The 19530-nt window shown below is 43.6% G+C and overlaps 1 long non-coding RNA gene across 11 annotated transcripts in view; it reads right to left on the minus strand.

Moving 5' to 3' along the window:
* The window catches only part of LOC131496843 (uncharacterized), a 250187-nt gene that overhangs the window by 65708 nt on the left and 164949 nt on the right, over positions 1-19530 (minus strand). The gene's annotated exons all lie outside the window — the stretch shown is intronic.

Here is a 19530-nt window from a genome sequence, read left to right on the forward strand (position 1 = left end):
CCTTGATAACACAACCCCCCCCCCCCCCTCCAACCACTGGAGCAACTTCTCACTCTCCTAAACTCCAAAGCACCTCTTATTATACTTAATCAGTCTTAAACTTATGGAAAAGTTATGTAGATACATATCATATACTTCCAATAAGATGTGAAGGTCTCTGAGAGTAGAAATGAAATGCCCTTCATCTCTATTTGGAGAAATAAGGAAGTTAAACATGATGGCTCTAGTCATCCTGCCTGACTTTATGTCCAAACTGTGCCACTTACACACAATGTATGTGACACTTAGGGAAACAATGGACCTCTCTGAGCCTCAGTTTCCCCCTTTACTGAATGAAAACAATATGACCTCTCAAGACTGTGATGAAGGTAAGACAAGGGAATCTGTATGAAGCATTTAGCACACCAATGACTCCAAAAGGCAACAATAATGGTGACCAGAATTTGGGGGACTAAAGCACGTCAAGAAAAATATTTAGTTATGAGGCTGACAGAATCTTTGTATAGTAACTAGATGGAAAATAAAAGCTCTCAGATTTGAAAAATGTTTATTACATCTCCTAACATCACTCCCTAGGACAACTCATGGTATTACTAGGGTTTTCAATTATTCCAGACAGTCAGTCCTGCTTCGTGATCGTATGTAAATTTCCCAGCTTGGTGCCATCTCTAAGATTCTAAATTTCATTCTGCAATGACAGCTTTTATTCTGAAAACTCTGCCACTCAGAGACTCCTGTGTCCTAAATGCCATTTCTTTGTGGAATGCAACATTTTTAATCGAGTAAAACAGTGATGAAGAACATGTCAGAGATCCATGCAGGATAGAATCCATTTGAGAAACATGAAGTCCTGCTGTTAAGACTCCAATCAACCAAGAGAGCAACAAGCTATTTCTATCTAGCTGGCTGATAGCATTACAGGCTCTGGATCTAAAATGAGATCTGCATTAAATGTAATTCATCTTCTGAAAGGATAAATAACAAAAGTGTCCTCTGCATGCAACTGAGTCAAAGACCAAATGCTGGGCAGACAGTTGGGTAAGAGAGTGTGAGGACTCATAGAGTGTGGATTTCTCAGGGTTTCACAGCAAAATGGTCACACTGCTTCCTAAGCCCACGTGACGTGCCAACAACTCAACAGAGTAATTTTGTGGGGTGAGACTGCAAACCTATGGGTCATCTGAGCTTCGAATGCATCTGTAATTTCCTTATCATCAATCTCTCTCTTCGTGGTGGAACCTTTCCATTGGCATTTATGCATGTCCAAGTCCCTCTTATCCTTAAAAATAAAAACCCTCTCTTGGTCCCATTTTCAGTCATGATCTCAAGGTTCGTGAGTGCAAGCCCCACATCAGGCTTTGTGCTGTCAGCGGGAGCCTGCTTTGGATCCTGTGTCTTCCTCTCTCTCTGCCCCTTCCCTCCCTTTCTCAAAACAACAACAACAACAACAACAACAACAACAACAACAACATAAACATTTACTTTACATCTTCTACCCAGATTCTCAAAAGCTCTTCAAAAGCAACATATTCCAAACTAGCTGTCACCTCAACTACCTAAGTGATCACACTGGAAACCCTTGACCCTTCCCTTGCCCTCCTCCATCATAATATGTGCAGGGTCCATGTCAAGAGTTCAGCTAAGCTACTCCATGGTATTGCCTCTGCACCCATTTGTGTGGCCACATGGCCTGCAGGGACTTTAAACTGCCACTAGCCCCACAACTACAATTGTGTGCCCTAGATAGCAGCCCACAGAGTCACAGGTAAATCTAAGTTCCAGATAGGACTCCCCTAACAACCCTGGTCTACCCCATCTCCGAGGGCCTTCCTCTTGTACACACCTTAGATAAGACTCCCATGGAGCTTACACAAACCCTTCTCTCTTTGATTTGAATTGACCAATCTGGACTTAGCTTGGGCATCCCAAAGCATTCCACCCACAGACCCTAATAAGGGTTGTACCCCAGGTCCTGCCTCTCTGTCTGCACCTGCCTTGACCTCCCCATGTGGCCCCTCGAGGCATATGTGTATTTCCTATTCAATTTCTTCTCTATTTCAATTTCTCTTGTGGTCTTTTGTTGAACCTCAGCTCACCATCTAGCACCCTGTGCTCTACTTAACAAATGCTAATTTAACAAAGTCATAATAGCCAAAAATGAGAATATATGAATATGTGTAACTTTTATGTTTATGTAAAGAATCAGTATCATACTTCACTCATGTTTGGTCTAGACGAGGATGATAGGAATTGTTTAATATAGCAAAATATTCCTCAGTCACCATGTGCAACTATCAGAAAGACCACACTAATCGATGACTATTCCAAAACAATGCAAAACAAACAAGAGTGTCCTGAATACTATGGAGAAATTACGCTTTATAACAAATAATTCATGTCATTGACGCTATAGATTAGACAAAGATTTTGACAGATTAATTAGTCTTCTCTTTCGCCTTGGCATTCCTAATGCTCAAATTCTCCCCGCACTGGAAAGTGTTGTTGGCTGCAGCACAAGCCAAAGGCCTCCACGGCATTTAGACACATCCATTTACAGGACTCGAGATGAAGGGATGGAGAGAAGCATTTCTCTGGGGTCTGAACATCCTTGGTCCCGAAAGCAGATGCTTAGAGTTACGGTCAAGCAATTTGCCTGGGCTAAGAGGGACCCACTTGCTTATTAATAAATTCATTTTTTGTGTGTGAAAGTTTGTCATATGTGGGGTCTTCAGAAGCACAGACTGGCAATTTTTTTTTCTGCAATGGCCCAAATGGTAAATATTTTAGGTTTCATGAGCCAGATAGCCTCTTTCACAAACGACTCAACTCTGCCATCGTAGTACCATAGGAGCCACAGACAATATGTAAATTAATGAGTGTAGTCGTGTTTCAATAAAACTTTATTTAAAAAAGACAAACAAGATAGGGGTCAGACCTGGCCCATGGGCTGCAATTTGCCAACTTCTAGTGTAAAATGTAAAGCCCAAGGTAGTGGCCCCTTTGCCCGAGGCAAAGTCTTGATACTGGACTTGAGGATGAGTAGACTCAGACACGCAGAGAGAAGAAAGGGGGTGCCCCCATGAGGGTTTACCCAATAGCAGAAATTGGGGATGCATGTAGCCAACTTAGCAGACAGAAGTGGACAAATGTGTCTCTAAAGAATGGGGGGGGAATAGACTTGGAAGGTTAAGTGGGGGCAAGATACGGATGCCTGGGAAGGTTGTACTTGACCCTGCAAGCAAGAGGGAAGCTGAAGGTCACCTGTAAGGTGTAGAGCGCCCACTTCTGAAGGTGTGCAAGGAGAAGGCAATTACTGTTCAGAGGATGATATAGAGCCGATTTCTACCATGGAATAAGGTTGAACTCCATCATCTCAAAGGGCCCCTCCATCTTGAAAATAAATATATTAAGTGAAATGAGCCAAAGGCGTACAGTGTTTAAAAACACAAAGGCTCAGGACTTGGGCTCAGCCCTCATCACCAACACGTACTAGCCATGTGTCCGTTCTGAGCCTCAGTTTCCTCTTCTATAAAATGCTGAGAATTATTGTAAAGGCACACATAGTTGGGCACCTGGGAGGGCTCAGTTGGTTACGCGCCCAACTCTTGATTTCAGCTCAGGTCATGATCTCAGGGTTCATGAGTTCAAGCCCTGCATCGGGCTCCATGTAGACAGTGTGGAGCCTGCTTGGGATTCTCTCTCTCTCTCTCTCTCTCTCTCTCTCTCTCCATCTCTCTATGCCCCTCCCCTGCACTCCCTCTCTCTCTCTCTCAAAATAAGTAAATTAATTAAATTAAAAAGACAGACACACATGGTAAGATAGGTGAAGAAGTCTTGGTGCTGTGCCTGGCCTACAGTGGGTATTCAGGAAATGGTCACTGGGAGGTTCAAAGCACAGCTTTGGTCAGGCTAGTTTGGCAGGACCTCTGATTCCACTTCCACAATTTGTTTGCACAGTGATTTTATTTTTTCAAAGTGCTTCCAGATCAATCATCTTATTTGGTCCAGTACACAATACCATGCATTAGGTATGCACTGAGGAGTTTAACATCATCACAAGCAGACCCGCTGCTTGGAAAAGAATGTAGCACCATCTAGATGCCTCATGGTCTAAACCATTTGGGAGGTCCTTCAAAGCTAGCAAGGCAGCCTATAAACCAAACAGGCAACGTACTCAACTTATCATCCTGGCACAGGTGAAAAAGTCCAGGTGGTTTTATTTCCCAGTTCTGGCCCTGCCTGTCACTGGGCAAGCTGCTTTCCACATCTGGAGACAGAAACGAGCCCTCAAAAGTCACTAGAATGAGTTCTTGAAATGAACGCTGTCTCATTGATCTTTGGGTCCAGTTTGGGACCTAAGTGGGCAGTGGTTGGGAGACCCAAGAGCACGGGCTGTGGAATAAGGTAGACTCAAGTTCATGCCCAGGACCAGGCCAGTGTTGGCAGGGAGCCCTTGAGCAAATGCCCTAACCTCTGGACGCCTTGCTTCCCTCTTCTGTGAACGGGGCCACCAAACTTGTAAGGCAGGTGAACATCAGTGTTCACGTATACAAATACCTGCTCCAAGACGCTGTAATAGATAGGAGCTCTTAATACTGATGCTGGTCCTCAAGCCCATGACTTAGGGCAGTTTTGCTCAAAGTGGCTCGTCTTTGCAGCCCCCTCAGATTCACCTGCTGGTATTTTAAGTTTAAAATTCAGATTCAGAACTCCGTGCAAACCTTCTGAATCAAATTATCTAGAGAGGAGCCTCTCTGTTCTGCCTTTCTAGCAAGCTTCCCAGGGAATCTGGATGGACATTAAAATTTGAGTGTAGAGTTTGATTTAGGGTTTATTTGAAGGAGAAATGTACCCCGCCCCCATGAAACCATGTCACCCAGCCTTTGCTTATCATCATTGGGAAGTTGGGGTGAGAAGCCTTTGTTTAGTGGACATGACAACAGTAGCTTGAAACAATAAACACTGTTAGAAAGACAGGTACCTGTAGCTTCTCTGTGGTTGCAAAGCCTCTGAAGACCTGCGCAGTTCCCATGATGGATGGTTGTTCAGGCAGCAGGAAGCCCACAAGGTCTTTTGCCCTCCCCGCAGCACAGACAGTCAATGAGCTTCCCTTGAACAAGGCCACACGAGCTACACACACTGGTAATCTCATTTCCATAAAGCATCGCCAGTCAAGGTTAGTGTGCAAAACACAGAGACACCCCCTCTTCCCTTGACCTTCATGGAGCCGCGGTCTTTAGAGAGAGGCAATGATGCAAAAAAGCAAAGCCCAGCAAGGGTTCCAAAGCATAACAGCACAACATTTTTAGCAGAAGTTTCCTGAAATGATAAAATTTCTTTGCAACTTTTTTTTTTTTTAATGATGGACATAATTACGGGAAACCTAACTTCATCGGGAGGCTGAGCTTTTAATGCTGCCCTTCTGAAAAATGTCTGTTTTCAAAGGTGAGAGCACACGGCAGTGAGGTTAATACCATTGCTATTTCTCTTCCAACTTGGAAGCTCTGAAGCGTCCAAGAAGGCTGTTAGAGCAAGAGAATAAATGTTGTGTGAATTTTCCATGAACTACTCTGGAAGCAAGTAGGTCGGGACTTAAATCCCTCTAGACGTGTACATATCTAAGGATTAGTAACTATGGAGGGTCAATTGATTTACTCAGAGTTCAGAGTGAATGGGTCCTATTCTTACTGACTCCTAAATCTGGTGTCGCAAGACCCTGAAACTTTCCCATCCATCTGAAAGGGTTGAATACGGTGGCATTTGGTCGTTGTGACGGATGGGAGGTGTTTTCTGGTGGCAGTGAAAAGCAAAGTGAGAAGAGAGATGAGTCTTTTAAAGTGGCCCATTTTCAACAACTTTGAGGCTTCAGGTGGGCACGGCGTCTGTAAGAGTATGGTGATAAAACATCAGGGGAAGTGGTGTGAAAGGGAGGTCAGCGATTTCAACGAGAGTTTGAGTCACAGCGGTCCGACACAGAGATGCACAGAGAGGAGAGCACAGCTGAGGCTTTGAGAAGGTGCTCACCCCCCATCTAAACGTCCCCCCCCACACACACACACAAGCTGGGCATCCTCACCACCATCAGAAGCTAAGAGCGACGCATCTTTACAAGGGCTTGGTACTCCTGGTGTAAAAGCCCCTTTAACGACTGGCTGAGGGTGTGGGTAAGGGGCCATGATGGGAGAAGAGGTCAAAAATTTTCAAAATAATCAATCTCCCGTCACTAAAAATTTAAACAGAAGATGACAAATATTAGAGATGGCAGCATCACAGAAGGACTCCTGTCCTAGGTAGAAATTCAGAGGTGTTTGCCACTATAAAGATTTGATAAGCTCCCTTCATATTTAGAGTTCTACCTGGCTCTGTCTGTGCCCCGAAGCTCATCCCTCCTTATTATATGCTCGACTTTGTGTTCTGGTCTCCACCCTTCCCCACATGACACCACATGACAGAGAGAGAATTTCTGAAACGACCATATAGACAAGACTGGTGATCCCATTCTGTTTGCCAGGGGAGTTAGCTTAAAAAGGGGGCATGTGATTCAGTTCTGACCAGTATGAGAGAAGAGGAAGTCTTTGGGGGGGAGGGTCTTTTGTGAATGATTTCCTCATCCAAAATAGAGGAATGCAGAGAAGGAGACTCTCTCCCCTCGACATTGACTTGTCTGGATAAGACATCCGTGGCATTGCTGAAGCTATCATGCCACGATGAGGTCACAACCAACACAACAAAAAAGAAGAGTAGGAGAGATGGAAAACCCATCCAGTAACTGAATTAACTGATCTTTTTGTCAGGTGACATAATAAATTTTCCCTGTTACTTAAAACAAATTCAATAGTCAGGGATGAGGTGGGGGTGAGGGGGGCATTGTTTTTTTCAGCTTGAAGAATACTAACTGATGCAAATAGTAAGTTTCTCAGATCGACGGTCATCCTTTTCATTCCGTATCTTCCTTTCTTGTGACGTGGTCAGCCATTAAGAGGACAAACACACAACACAAATGGGAGTAACGAAGAGAATAAAGTGGCAGTCCCTCTGTAAGACTCTTCTGGAAAGCGCAGCTTTGCCCTTACCCAGTCCTACAAAATTTAATAAACATCTAATAAAAATGACAGTAGCTAACAATAGCTAACATCTACTACTCTGCGCATACCAGGCACAGTGGTAGGAATGTTACGTCAATTCTCTCTTTTTAGTCCTAACTTTCTAGCTACTTACTCATGCAGAAGTTTTGCAGACAATAAGTTTCCTGGGAAATACTGACAGGCATCCTTATTATTTGCTATTCAAAGTAGAGTCTATAGACCAGAGTCGCCTAACAGCTTGTGATAAATGCAAAATCTCCGGCCCCACGCTGGCCCTCCTGAATCGGAAACCACTTGTGGGTGATCAGAATGCACGTTCAAGTGTGAGAAACACTGGACTAGAGGACACACAGCCCTCTGAGGAAAGGAAGGAGATAGGGACTGCTTAAAGTTAGCAGAGGGAGCCTGAGAAAAAATCACGGAAGCGGCAGCAAGGGGCTGCTGGGGGTCTACGTGGGGTTTCTGGGCAGTGTTTATATGCGTCCAGTGGTACATCTCCTGGCACAAGCCAATCTAGGTGCTTTGGCTTCTGCACGACAGAAGACTCATGCTGGCTGAAACATCGCTATTTACACCAAAAAGCTGAGGGAGACACTTCTGAACGTAAACACAAAATAAATCAGGAGCAAATCAAATTCCCCACCCAAATCTAACCTCAGCCTGGAGCAGAGTCAGCCTATCCCAGTTTAGGGCAATCAACACTTGCTGATCTGCAGAGCAACTTGGGAGTTTGTGCAAGTGGCTGGGTGATGGCTGCTTTAAGCCACTGAGTTTGAGATGACAAGCTGACTGATGGAGCAACAGAACATTGTTCTGGAAGAGGTAGCCAACACAATCAAAGCCAAAGGAAGAAGGAGGAGGGGGAGAAGGAGGAGGAAGAGAAGGAGAAGAGGAGGAAGAGAAGGAGAAGAAGAAGGAGGAAGAAAGAGGGGGAGGGGAAGGGAAAGGAGAAAAGCGTAAAAAGGAAAAGAAGAAAGAATTGTACATTTTGAAAAGGAATACCCAGAATTTTAGAAACAATAGGATTTTTTTCTAATCATGGAACACTCAAGAAAAGTACATGAGTAATTATTAGAATATTAGAATATTAAGCTAATATTAGAATATTAAGCTAAAAAATTGATTATTAGAATATGAAGCTAATATTAGAATATCAAGCTAAAAAATGGATTAGTGTTTCTTGGGGCACCTGGGTGGCTCAGTCGGTTAAGCATTTGACTCTTGACTTTGGCTCAGGTCATGATCTCAGTTCGTGGGATCAAGCCTCATGTCAAGTTCTGTGCTCACAGCACGGGGCCTGCTTGGGATTCTCTCTCTCTCTCTCTCTCTCTCTCTCTCTGCCCCTCTCCTGCTAGCTCTCTATTTCTCAAAATAAATAAATAAACATTTAAAATATGTATATCAGTGTTTCTATATAAGGACAATAAAATAATTAGAATAGGGAGAGGGTTAACGTAAATATCCACCACAGCAACAGATAAAAAATACTTAGGAATTTCAAGATTAGTTCACAAGATATATGGTTAGGAGAATAAATGGAGGAGTATGCTTGATTGGAATACTCAGCTTTGAAAATATGTTCATTCTCAAATTATCCTGTAAGCTAATGCAATTCCATTACAAATGACAAACAATTTTTGACAAATCAATGATTCTAAAATTCATTCCAAAAATATAAAAACACTAATACAGACCCTCCAACAACAACAAAAAACCTAACAGAGGAAGGAGGAGATGACCATACTATATATTACTTTGTATCCTTATCATACATTTGTGTTTAGTATATAGTGTTATATATATATATATATATATATATATATATATATATATATAAAATTATAGCGTGTTATTACATTATATTTTCTATTTTATTTTACATTATATTTTATATAAAATGTAATATATTTTTTTTTTTTTAAATTTTTTTTTTCAACATTTTTTATTTATTTTTGGGACAGAGAGAGACAGAGCATGAACGGGGGAGGGGCAGAGAGAGAGGGAGACACAGAATCGGAAACAGGCTCCAGGCTCCGAGCCATCAGCCCAGAGCCCGACGCGGGGCTCGAACTCACGGACCGCGAGATCGTGACCTGGCTGAAGTCGGACACTTAACCGACTGCGCCACCCAGGCGCCCCTAAAATGTAATATATTAAGGGGTGCCTGGGTGGCTCAGTCGGTTAAACGTCTGACTTTGGCTCAGGTCATGATCTCACGGTTCCTGGGTTCGAGCCCCACATCAGGCTCTGTGCTGACAGCTCGGAGCTTGGAACCTGCTTCGGATTCTGTGTCTCCCTCTCTCTCTGCCCCTCCCCTGCTCATGCTCTGTCTCTCAAAAATAAATTAACTTTCAAAAGTTTTTTAATGTAATATATTAATATGTTTATATACATAAAATTTAAATACTGTGACAAGAGAACAGAAATAGATCAGTGAGGACAAATAGTCGAATGAGCCTCAGTTTCCTCATTTACAAACATGCAATAGCATCTATTTGAATGACTTGTCATGAAGATTTAATGAAAAAAATATGTAATATGCTTATCACAGTGTTTCACAAACTGTAAATTTATATGTTAACAACTCTCACTGGAAATTTTAAAAAGGCCATTAAAGCCAGCCATCTTCCAGGGCGCCTGGGTGGTTCATTTGGCTGAGCATCTGACTCCTGGTTCCAGCTCAGGTCATGATCTCACGGTTTGTTGGATTAAGCTCCACATCGGGCTCTGTGCTGACAGCGTGGAGGCTGCTTGGGATTCTCTCTCTCTCTCCCTTTCTCTCTGCCCATCCCCTACTTGCACTCTCTCTCAAACTACATAAATAAGCTCACAAAATTTTTTTTAAAAAGCGTGCCATCGTCCAAGTTGTGTCTGAGATGAAATGAAAAATCGAAACCCAGTGGGTGGAGCATGCCCTGGGACAGATTTTGATGAGATTTCAAGAAACCGAGGAATGTGGAAGTCCCCTACAAGGGTTGAAGTTCTCCCCATCTGACTTCTTCATTCTCCCTTACTCAACAAGCAGCCCACAGAAAAGGAAATGAAAACAAATACGGCCCTCAAAATGTAGTTCAAAGGGGAAGAAGGGGGAACATTAACCCCAAACAAACATGGACAAGATATAAGGAAATGACATGTTAATTCTGTATATAACTTCAAACAGGTGATAAAACAGATGGAATTTAAAAATGATCGACAACAACAAAAACAGCACAAAAAGCAGGCAAAGAGATCAGTCTGGAGAAAAGCATCACCCAAGGAACCCAAGTGTATTGACCTATAGAATACAAATTCAATAAAACTATAATTGAGACACAAGATGATAAAATAAAAGGTTCAGACGAAAAAGGCGATCAAAGAAACCAAATGACGGATCATAACAATGCTATTTGGGGTCTAACAGCATTTTAGAAAAAGCAAGAAATATAGCAGATAAGGTTAAATACTATATTAATGACATAGGGGAAGGACATCTGGTATGCTCAATGAATGGAAAAGACAAGGAAATTAAAGCAACTCGAGTGGGTGATTAACATAGGAGACAAAGAAGATCCAACATAAAGCTACTAGGTGTTCCTACAACTAAGGAACCAAAGAGTGGGAAGGAAAAAGTATTCAGAGATACAATGGAGAAAAGAAATGTCCCTAAGAAAATAACTGAATCTACCAATTGAATGCATATGGGATATACAGAGAACTAACAGTGTTCGCATCAATGGGGCACCCAGGTGGTTCAGTCAGTTAAGCATCGGACTCTTGGTTTTGGCTCAGGTCATGATCTCGCGGTCAGGGAATTGAGCCCCGCCCAAGTCAGGGAGCTGCCGGGGAGCCTGCTTGGGGTTCTCTCTCTCCCTCTCCCTCTCCCTCTGCCCCTCCCCCACTCACCACGCATGCTCGCTCTTTCTCAAAAAAGAAAAAAATAATAAATAGTTAAAAGGAAAGAAAGTGTTGGCATCATGACATAACCCCAATTAATTATTTAACTTTGAGGATAGGGAGAGAGAGCCTTCAGCCCTGGTAACAAGAAATTGTAATTTAGCGCAAGAGAAAAAGTCGGGCTAGCGTCAGATTTCATCACAATAGAGTTCAACGCCAGAAGACCATGAAACGGTATCGAAAAAGTTCTGAGGGAAAGAAAGCATGACTATATCTTGCCAAGTTAATTTTCAATCATTAAAACAAGTAAAGAATTCAAGTAGCATGCCACTGTTGAGCCATTGTGGGGGGGAAGAAACTACACTACTCTTTTTTTTTTTTAATATTTTATTTATTTTTGAGAGAGAGACAGAGCATGAGCAGGGGAGGGGCAGAGGGAGGGAGACAATTCGAAGCAGGCTCCAGGCTCCGAGCTGTCAGCACAGAGCCCGACGAGGGGCTCGAACCCAATGAACCGTGAGATCATGACCTGAGCTGAAGTCGGGCGCTGAACCAACTGAGCCACCCCGGCGCCCCTCCACTCTTTGACGGTGGAAAGCTTCTTGCCTGACCTTGGAGGAATCTATTAAGGTCTAGAATTTGTGTGGTGACGATTTCTGCAGATTCACTCCATCTTCTCTTTCTTCAGATAAATGAAAGTTAATATTTACTATGAGAAAATAAAAACAGTAAGAGAATTTTATGCCACCCAAGACTTTATAGGATTGTTCCTTGGACAGGACCTTGTAGTTGGCGAGTGCAAAGCAAATACATCACATTCTCTCTTTGCGTCTGTCTCTGTCTCTTTCTGTCTGTCTGTTTCTCTCTCTCCCCACCCCTCCCTCATGCACACACACACACACACACACACACACACACACACAACCTTGTCGTATAAGACCCGAGCACTGTGAACTCACCAGACCGCTTATGCTTAGTCTATAATTACATGTTCTGTTTGGTAAGATAAATACAGTAAACCTTTCAGCGGGTCTGTCTGTGTCTTTGCTACACTTTCCCTTTGGTCAGTGGTTTGCGACCAGAATTGCATACTAGAATCACCTATCGAGATTTTATGTTTTATAACGCAGATGTCTTAGCTTGTGTTCTTTCCAGCAGTGTTTTTTTATTGCCAGTGTCCAAAACCACTGATTTAGAGAAAAGTTTCTTTCTTATGTAGGAATTGAGACTCCCTTGTATGTCCACAGCGTGGCTAATTCTTACAGAATCATACGTGTTCTTGTTTACTTAGCTGTTCAAGGCAAAATGAGCCCAGAGCCCCCTTTAAAAAAAAAAGGAGATTTGGGAAAGAAACAGAGGTGACTGTGGCATGTGCTCACTGTATATCCCAGACCTTGGAAAATATACCTACATCATCCCATGGTGCCTTCAAGAGAGTGCTGCCTTTGGGAGACAGCCTCTGCATGTCCCAGCTTCTTCCAAAAGAAATGGGCAGGGGTGCCTCAGTCGGTTAAGTGTCCGACTTCGGCTCAGGCCATGATCTCACGGTTCGTGGGTTCGAGCTCCGCGACGGGCTCTGTGCTGACAGCTCGGAGCCCGGAGACTGCTTCGGACTCTGTGTCTCCCTCTCTCTCTCTCTCTCTCTCTCTCTGCCCCTCCCCAGCTTGTGTTCTCTGTCTCTCAAAAATAAACATTAAAAAAAAAAAAGAAAGAAAGAAAAGAAACGGGCTAACCATTGTCTTTTGAAAGAGATCAGTCCTGGGGTAAGAAAAGAAGACATTGTCAGTGGACCTCAAGCTGGTTTCAGGGGAATGTCCTTGTCCCTTTGGGGGCATTTTAGCAGTGGGGCCTGAACTGAAAATGTGGAGTCGCATGGAGCTTCCTGGTGGGCAAGGAAAGAGTAGAGAGTGCACGATTAAGGGGCTCTGGAGTGTGGCAGCCTGGATTCGGATCCTAGTCTGCATTTGCTGGCTCTGTGCCCTTGAGCAGGTTACGGAATCTCTCTGTGCCTTAGTTTCCTCATCTATAAAACAGATCTCATCGGGCAGTTGTGACGATCAATGCGATAGTACCCACCAAAGGCTTAGAATAGTGCTTGGTGCCTTATAAGCACCCAATAAATGCTGACTGTTCCTCTTATGACACGGAGCAAGCTGGGACCCAGCAAGGATAGAGCTCCGTGAAGACCCCTCAGAACCGGCCCCAGGCTGCATCGTGGAGTCACTGTAAGTCCTAATGAGCCTCAATCAGATGTACAATCCTGTCCTTGTAGAATTAGGAGGGACAGCCCATGGCTCTCCCCGTACCCCCCTCCCCACCCCCCACCCCCCCGCCAAGGCCAGGTGGTAGCAGACAGCTATGGCTCCACAACGGCCAACAGCAGCAGAGAAACTCTCAATATGGCAAATCGGGAAGCAGTAACTTGTCAGAAGCAGCCAGCACGTGCCTTCAGGAAGCCTAATCTGACTGTCATCGAGCCAGTGGGGGCTGTTTTCACCAAAATTGGGATTCGAAAAAGGGAGTGAGGCCTTGGCCACTGCATGATGAGGATTCACCCTATGGATTATTCTAGGGCTGGGATCCCAACAACCGCAGGTGCTCCCGACAGCATAGCAGTGGCCAACAGCAGGTATGTGGCACCTGGGCCTCCTTGCTCTGTGGTCCTGTGGCTGCAGGGGTGGCCTGGAGTCAGCTCTGCCTGTCCTCCTCCCTCCTCCCTGCATCACAGCTGGGGAGGTGTGGGCTTCCAGATGCCAGAGCCCTTCAATGTTTGCATTGCTCTCCAAAGACAATCATACTTGCAAGGCAGACGACGGTGTGAGCAGAAAGGGCGACCGCTCATTAGTGAAACTCTGGAATGTTCTCCAGCCAGCACTCAAATGATAAGACACCGACAGAAAGAACCTCCTTTCTGCTGGACAAGCCCCCAGTCACCTTTGCCACTGGACTAAAAGCTTTCAAAGGGTGAACAGAAGTGCCATAAATCTCGGAGGCGACGTTAAATGTTTGTCACTGAAACACTTAAGACTTGTTTCAAACCCATTCCTTTCTGCAAGTTTATAACAAATAACTGGCTGACTTAACCTCTACAAGAGTATCTCCTTTTTCACTACAAATGGAAACAAATGGTCTATAAAGAGCGGGACCCTGCTGATGGGCGATGCTCAGCCACTGTGTGGTCTCCCAGCCCTGCCCAAATGGGGGAGCTGCCTCTTTTGTTTAGATTAAACTGTCTCTTGCTTCTATGGCTTTAGGGCGGCCAAGGCTTTAACTGGACTTTCTTTTAAACTGCCCATTAATCTTCCCTCCCCTCTCCCTGCTGAACGAATGAGTAAAGTAAATTATTTACATTCTGATGTTGCAAGAACTCTCCCTGCATTAAGCTCTCATTTGAGCCTCAAATGTGTCTGTAGATGGTGTTTACCTCACCCCCTCTTTATCATGGCTGCACAGCTTCTCCAGAGAGATCACCTGTTGGGCTAAAATATGACACAGATACAAACCCTGTTCCCAACCACCTGTGCGTGCTGTGCCCTGAGCCACACGTCCAAGCCACCCGATCCTGATTTTACCAAGTTCCAAATGCAAGCGTCTCGGTGCCTCGCATCTTAGACTTAGCTTGCTCTTCGATATTCCAAATGTTCATCACTCCTGGAGGAGAATCAAAGCCCATCAGATGCTTTTCAGAATCGATCCACTGTGTGTCTTCTCAGAGTGAGGGGCGAGGGCCTTTGCTGGAAAGAATGTCATTCTCTGTATCAGCCCTTCTGGCCCCGATGAGACGAGAAGCCTCGTAGGAGTGGACTGTCAACATGGGGTGAGTTGGAAGGACCAACACCCACGTGCATTCAACCCTGAAATCCCATTTTTCTTTCGTGGGGCGGAGACAAATAAGAAAATGCATTTTTTTAAGGCATCAGGGGAGAAGAGTCCAGGAAACGCTACAGAAAGGGAACGAGTAAAACATGATCAAAGCAAGAGGAGAGTTAGAAGCGCAGGACATCGCAGGTTACGCTTGCAGCCGAAATAACAATTTCTTATTAAGTTACAGTTAATACAGTAACTTTTAATTAGAAGAAGATAAGCCAGGCAATATCTATTAGGGCAGACACGAGTTTACGAAGCATCTGTTCTGTCCTTCTCTTAATATGCTGCCTCATTAATTTCTTGGGGACTTGATTTCTTTTGGCCTTCGTTACAAGTTCTTAATTTCACCCAACAAGCCAATGGAATTTAAATTCAACACCTATATATGTCATATTTTGCTGACTCTTGCCCAAACTTTGCCAGTAACTGAAGCTGTTCATCTCTTACAAATCCCACCCCCCCCAACTATCAATTATTTCCGGATGTTCTGGGAGAATAGTGTTGTTTTTTTTTTTAATTTTCTTTTTACATTTATTTATTTTTGAGAGACAGAGAGAGACAAAGCACAAACAGGAGAGGGGCAGACAGAGAAAGAGACACAGAATCCAAAGCAGGGTCCAGGCTCTGGGTTGTCGGCACAGAGCCCGACGCGGGGCTCGAACTCACGAACCGCGAGATCATGACCTGGGCCGAGGTCAGACGCTCAACTGCCTGAGCCACCCAGGCGCCCCCAGGAGAATCATGTTAAGAATGGCCTAGCGCCTGGATGATGGCTTCCATTTTTTTTTTTTTTTTTCCTCTGAAGCTTTGGCTCCAATGATGCCCCAGGCATCAGGGCCTCAAGGTCCCCCTGAGCCTTGCCCTGGGAACTACCGTCTCCCACTGTGTACCACAACTGATGCACAGGACCAAAGACTGCTGTCCTCTGGACTTCTCCAAGCATGGAGTCTTCCCTATAAAATCCCACCTCCTTTTCTATCTTACTCTGTCTTACGAACAACAAAGAAATGCTGCTTGGGCTTCAATATCGTAGAGCTACTAGCCAAATGTTTCCGCGTTTTGCCCAGAGCCCCCTTTCCTGGCTGTTTCCCAGACTGGTAGCCGGGGTCAGGATGCACGACTGAGAGCCAAACACTATCTGGAACTCAGATCCACCCCTCCCTTCCACTGTGCATGGGTTTGGTACGTGACCAAGCTTGTCTTACATGGGCCTTTAGGACAATCAACTTCTGGAGGCCCGTTCTACCGGTTAACCCGATGCGTGTCAAGTTCCAGCAATAGAACCAAGCTGAGGACTCTCGCACATGAATATCACTTCGCTTGTACTGAAAGCTATCATGTCTCAGCAAGTTCTTTTCTACTTCTTCAAATCCGGGGAAATTCCTAAATAACTGGCCAGAGACCAGTAGCATCCAGAATATGTGTATCACTGGTTAAATAAAAAAAAAAACACAAAACAAAACAGATGCAGACCCTCACCCCGAGCTTCTAAATCAATCTCTTTGTCGGGTGCTTGTGTGGCTCAGTCAGTTGAGTGTCCCACTTCGGCTCAGGTCATGATCTCAAGGTCTGTGGGTTTGAGCCCCGCATCGGGCTCTGTGCTGACAGCTCCGAGCCCGGAGCCTGCTTCGGATGCTGTGTCTCCCTCTCTCTCTGCCCCTCCCCTGCTCGTGTTGTCTCTCTCTGTCTCTCAAAACTAAATTAAAATGTTTTTTGAAAATTATAAAAAACACATCAATCTTTGTTAGGAACTAAGCTCTTGTTTTGTTCTTTATTTTAGTTCTCTCAAATGATTCTTTCAGTCAACTAGGTTTGCAAAGGCTGTGTCAGAGCCCCATCTGACCTCAGCCCTGTCTGAGCATACGTTCCCTCGCCGAATTCACTTCTGGAATATCTTCTCTCTGACTCCCTCTTCCTCAGACTGTTATAATGGAGATACATCATGGCCCTTGCCCACAAATGCTGTTTCTAATGGACTTTCTCAAGCTGTGTCTGGACAAACACCTTAGTGGACAATTTAGATGATTGTGGAGCTAAGGGGAAGAAAGGGTGTGGGGGATTCTTATGTTAGGCTTACCCCAGATTTAAACTCAAAATATCCAGGGGTTCTGGCCAGGAATCTTTTTGTTTGTTTCTTGGGAGAATTTCCCAGCTTTGGGAACTTTAGCAATATTTAGCTGGATGATTTTTTTTTTTTAATGCACCAGGATATGATCTGGTCCATTCATGATCTCATCAAATAACCAAAAGATTTCTTCATAATAAATACTCCACAGGCTTCAGAACACATCAGAAAATAAAGTGGATTGATAGATGAGTAGCAGGAAGGATAGATAGGTACGTGATAAAGGAAATGTAGTAAAATGTTCATTGTAGAATCTATACAGTAGGTTTATGGGTATTCACCGTACAATTCTTGCAACTTTATTTATTCATTGGAAAAATTTCATAATAAAATGATGGAAGTAGGATAGAATGTTCCCTCAAAACATATTTTTTCAATTTTTTTTTAATGTTTATTTATTTTTGAGACAGAAATAGCATGAGCGGGGGAGGGGCAGAGAGAGAGGGAGACACAGAATCGGAAACAGGCTCCAGACTCCGAGCCATCAGCCCAGAGCCCGACGCGGGGCTCGAACTCACGGACCGCAAGATCGTGACCTGGCTGAAGTCGGACGCTTAACCGACTGTGCCACCCAGGCGCCCCAATGTTTATTTATTTTTGAGAAAGAGAGAGACAGAGCATGAACAGGGGAGGGGCAGAGAGAAAGGGAGACACAGAATCCGAAGCAGGCTCCAGGCTCTGAGCTGTCAGCACAGAGCCTGACATGGGGCTCGAACCCACAGACCATGAGATCATGACCTGAGTTGACATTGGACACTTAACCAACTGAGCCACCCAGGCGCTCCCTTCAAAACATATTTTGACGCTATACCACAACTGAATAAAATGATCAGTTTAATCGCTGATAAGTATAACTCCAGTGCCCTTAAATAATATATGTGCTATTTCTGAAGTCATGTACTATCTATGCCTATTAAGTCACATATCTTGCTTAAGTGGAATTTTTCAAAATAAATGAAGTGCTCATGTTTTATCTTGATAAAATGTAAACGCTTTTCCTCTTTCACTCTTCCCCCTCTTTATTTGCACGTGCATTCTCTAGCTTTCAAATTATTTGAATCGTATAAATAGAAAAAAACACATAGAAATATCACTGCACAAATGTCATGAGGGAAGTGAAAAAAAAATCAAGATAAAACTATAATTTCCAGGAAGGTCAACCGAGAATGTTATTGTGTTCTGTGCTAGTAACTTTGAAAAGCCTGTATTCAAAGTTGAACATTTCCTGCTGAGGAAATTGAGCTTGGAGAAATCAAGATCTTCAGGATCACGTCAGTAGTGGCCAAGTTAGAAAGAGAACACAAATGCCCTGTACTTTATTCACTCTCAAAATTTACTCAAGTATAAATGACTTTAAATGTCTGTGCGTAAAGATTACTGTAGTTAAAATCCTTGGTTTACATTTGTCAATAAATAGCTTTGGAACATTAATAAAATTATACTACTCAGGTGTTTTTGACAAATCACATCCCTCTAAAAAGGGAGATTTAAAAATGAAACATAAGACAAGACTATACTTGGGAGAAAATATTTGCAAGTAACATCTGATAAAGGATTTGTATCCATAATATATAAAGAACACTCAACAAGAAAACAGACCATCCACTTTTTTTTTCAAAATGGGTGAACGTTCTCAATAAACTTCTCACCAAAGAAGACACAGACAGCAAATAAGCATATAGAAAGATGTTCAACACCATTAGTCATTCGGGAAATGCAAATTAAAACCACAATGAGATACCACTCTCCATGTATTAGAATGACTAGCAATAAATCAATAAACAAACAACTTACAGCACCAAGTGCTGGCAAGAAGGTACAGCAACTGGAACACTCATAGATTCTTGGTGGGAACGCCACGTAGCACAGCCACTTTGGGAAAAAACTCAACGGTTTTTTATAAAATTGAGTATGCCCTTAACAAGCAACTGAGTAATATCACTCCTGGGTATTTACCCAACTTAATTGAAAATTTGTGTTCCTACAAATGTTTATTGAAGCTTTATTCAAGTTGCCCCAAACTGGAAACAACCTAGCCCTTCAATAAGTGAATGAATAAACAAACTGGTGTACTTGTGCAATGGAATATCCTTGGCAATAAAAAGGGATAAACTGATTTCTCCTTCTGACCAAGGTGTAGTAATAGAGACTGTATTTACGCTCTTGACTGAAACAAACAAAAATCAATAAAATACATGAAACACCGGTTTTCAAGACAGTGGATACCAAGCAATGAGGACCAATGGTTCCTGAAAGACAGAACGCTAATGAGGTGAGCCCTATGGTTGTCTCAACACCTTGAGAGGTTTCCAGGACAAAGTACTGGGAGAGGGAATCCTGGTGGAGCCCAGCGGTTGAAGAGCAGAGCTGAGAATTTAGGAAAATCAAGATGGCTAGCGTTCCCAAGATACAGTAGAGTAGAAAAGGGAACTGTAAAAAGAGAGAACTGCAGAGATCTGCAGAAGAGTCTCATCTAGCATTGAAGGGAGCACTAATCAGTGAAAGCTTGTGTAGAAACTACTTCATGCTGGGGAAAGAAACATCTGGAAGGATTAGAAGCAACAGTTCCTGGTGGTT

This window comes from Neofelis nebulosa, chromosome 16, assembly GCF_028018385.1.
Source record: "Neofelis nebulosa isolate mNeoNeb1 chromosome 16, mNeoNeb1.pri, whole genome shotgun sequence".
Taxonomy (NCBI): domain Eukaryota; kingdom Metazoa; phylum Chordata; class Mammalia; order Carnivora; family Felidae; genus Neofelis; species Neofelis nebulosa.